At 36.2% G+C, this 3,191-nt stretch overlaps 1 protein-coding gene across 1 annotated transcript in view; it reads right to left on the bottom strand.

The window, feature by feature from the left end:
* Window positions 1-3,191, bottom strand: part of EDEM3 (ER degradation enhancer, mannosidase alpha-like 3) — a 121,047-nt gene that overhangs the window by 5,598 nt on the left and 112,258 nt on the right. The gene's annotated exons all lie outside the window — the stretch shown is intronic.

Below are 3,191 nucleotides of genomic sequence, written 5' to 3'. Positions count from 1 at the left end.
TAGGACCTCTATTTATTTATATGTGTGTGTGTAAATACAGGAAAAGAAATGCGCCCACACACGCGTAAATAGAAAGGTCCTATAAATTATCTAGAAAAGATACACAATATTATTTAAAGAGGGAAAAGCATATGAATAGGCTATCCTAAAAAGAGAAAAAGCAAATAAAAAAATACCTATGAAAGGAAAATATGCTGACTAAAATTGGGGAGAAATATGTACTCTCATATCTTGCTGGAAGGGATGTGAATTGCTATAACCTTTTTTGGAATACAACTGGTGATATCTATTAAAATTAAAAAGACCTATATCCTTTTTGCCAGCATTCCATTTTAGTAAATCTCCAAATTCTATAAAAGTACCCATATGTACAAAAACATGTATAGGAATGTTTCCTACACCGTTGTATATAGTGACAAAACAAAAAAACCTGGAAATAATTTGGATGCCTAACAGTGAAATGGTTAAATAAATTACAGTACCATCGTACTAGAAAATGTAATGCAGCTTTTAAAAAAATAAGTTACGCTACCCTACTAGCTTGAAGGAATGTTCTTAATATAGGTTTGACTGTAAAAGGCAAGTTGCTGAATGATATATATAGAATATCCCATTACTGTGAAAAGAAAAAAGTAATCTGTAATTTGGAAATGTATAAAGCACAAAGGAAATATAAGAGATTACATACCAATGTTAACATTGGTTAGTTATTATCTCAGGAAGATGAGAGATTGCTTTAAAACTTTTAATACATACCTGAATTGTTTAATTTGTTACCAGTTTATTTTTTTAATTAAAAAAATTAAGTTTTTAGCAATAATCACTCTGTGAGGCACTATAGTAGTGGTCCACAACCTCTTTGCACCAGGGACTGTTTTCATGGAAGACAATTTTTCCACGGACCAGGCGGGGTGGGTGGGCGATGGGGAGATGGTTTCAGGATGACTGAAGTGCATTACATTTATTGTGCACTTTATTTCTATTGTTATTACATTGTAATATATAATGAAATAATTATACAACTTAGCATAGGTTGGTGACCCCTGCCGAAAGTCAGTAGGGGTCAACTAAATTCAAATGCATACACACACACGAGAGAGAGAGAGAGAGAGAGAGAGAGAGAGAGAGAGAGAGAGAGAGAGAGAGAGAGAGAGAGAGAGAGAGAGAGAGAGAGAGAGAGAGAGAGAGAGAGAGAAGGATTTTGAAGAAGACACCCATAGAAGAAAATATTTTGGTTCTCACAAGCTAAGGAACTACAGAACAAGAAATAAAGGCAACAACCAGGAAAGTAAAAATGGCAGTTAGAGGTGTACAAAAAGATAGAAAGGAGTTATAATCTGCCACATGGCTGGCTACAAATCTTCATTCTAAGCTGCCTGTTTTTACCAGTATGTGAGATCATAGTCTTAAGAGCATAATGACTACAACATTAAATTGAGAAATGGTGTATTAGAAACACAGAAAGTGAAGAAAGAATAGAGAAGATCTCAAGATACAAAGAAGAGAAAATCAGTACGTTTTCATAATAAAAGGGGAAGGGAACCTTGGCAAAGACTTAGAGATGGGATGTTCTATAATCACTCATCCACTCATTCATCTGTATATTCAGTGTTTACTGAAAATGAGAAATATAGAGATGAGAAGTGGGTAAAGAATTATATAATACAATATAAATATCATAGAACTATATTTAAAAGACACCCTTAACTTTTACCTAGGAGAATAAGAGAAAAATTCATTAAGAAGGCAGCATTTGAAATTTAGGATGGCTAAACGTTCTCAGAGAGGAAAAGGGCCATAGCTGTGGGGATAGGGATTGATAAGGCATTTCTAGAAAGAGGGAAGAGATGTGCAAATGCAAAAATGCTTGAGAAAACATGCTTTGGTTGGAGAAAGGAGGGTAGGTAAGTATCAATTTTGCTTACAAGAATGTTTCAGATGTTCCTTCTCCAGGCAGAGTCCATCTGCAAATGTACTAAATTTTTCTCCTTGGGATTCTTTCCAACAGCAACCTAAGTTCCACAGTTCAGCTCCAGAACAGATTCACCCCAATCAAGTTCAGTGGGGGGCTCATCTTAGGAAAATGACACTGTCTGACTTAAATCAGGAGCAGTTCAAAGAATGGGACCTTTTTGTCTTTCCCCCACTTTCTCTGTCTGCCTCTTTACCAGGCAGGCACAGCAAACGCCCTGAAAACATCTGTCTGTTACCCACAAGACACTGTAAGCCTACACTCGAGTAAGCTGCAAGCATGACAATGTACTAGAAAGTAAAAATGTTGATTTTTTTTTCCTCTTGAGAAATACTATTGAGAAAAGGAAATTGATTCTTAATTGTAAACTGCTTCAATTTGGATCTAAAGGTAATAACACATTGCCTTTTGTTTGTGGACACAGGGTTGGAATAATTAAGTAAATTCTGGAAAGATGAAACACACTAGAGACATGACACTGAAAGTCCTATTCAGCAACAGACTGTGGATCGATCACTTGACTTTCAGCAGTGTCACTGATTTGACGTGAGTAAGCAATGTCTCCACCTGATAAAATGCTAATGATTCTGAAGAAGAATGTGTTATAAGATAACGGAAAATTTTTGCTTTCAGATATGTTTATACTAATGTCTGGGAGTTATCATCACAATAAGAAGATGGCAGTGAGGGCTGGTTTGGGGCTTCTATTTTCTGTGTTAATATGTGGAAAGGACTACTCAATCAGCACTGTGTAACTTTATAAGGAAAAATACCTATTTATGGAATGAGATTTTCAGAAAGGGAAATCTGGAGGACATTTCATTGGTGAAATTTTAAGGATGTTATTATTGGGTATACTTATATAATCCTAACTAGTACCCGTGATGGTACGATATGGCCAGATACGTAGCTGGGAGACAGAAAAGGAATGCCATCTGGGTCTTGTTCAGTGTTTCCCAAAGAGTATCAGAGGAATCAGCTACGTCACAATCACGTGGGATGCTTGTTTAAAATTTCAGATTCTGACCTCCTGCCTTTAGAGAGTCTGGTTCAACATTGTGGCGTAAACTCAGGAGCGAGCTATACTTTCAACAAGTACTTGAGCTGATACTGATGCAGGGGAGAAACATGGAAGTACACGGTAACTGTATGGGCCAAATTACTGACAACCACTATGGACCTTAGCTTCTTACGATATTATCCTAAAGAATAAAATAGT

The sequence above is a fragment of the Propithecus coquereli genome, unplaced genomic scaffold (genome assembly GCF_000956105.1).
Source record: "Propithecus coquereli isolate 6110/MARCELLA unplaced genomic scaffold, Pcoq_1.0 Scaffold146, whole genome shotgun sequence".
Taxonomy (NCBI): domain Eukaryota; kingdom Metazoa; phylum Chordata; class Mammalia; order Primates; family Indriidae; genus Propithecus; species Propithecus coquereli.
The sequence above is the reverse complement of the archived record's forward strand: the minus strand, read 5'-3'. Positions and strand labels throughout refer to the sequence as shown.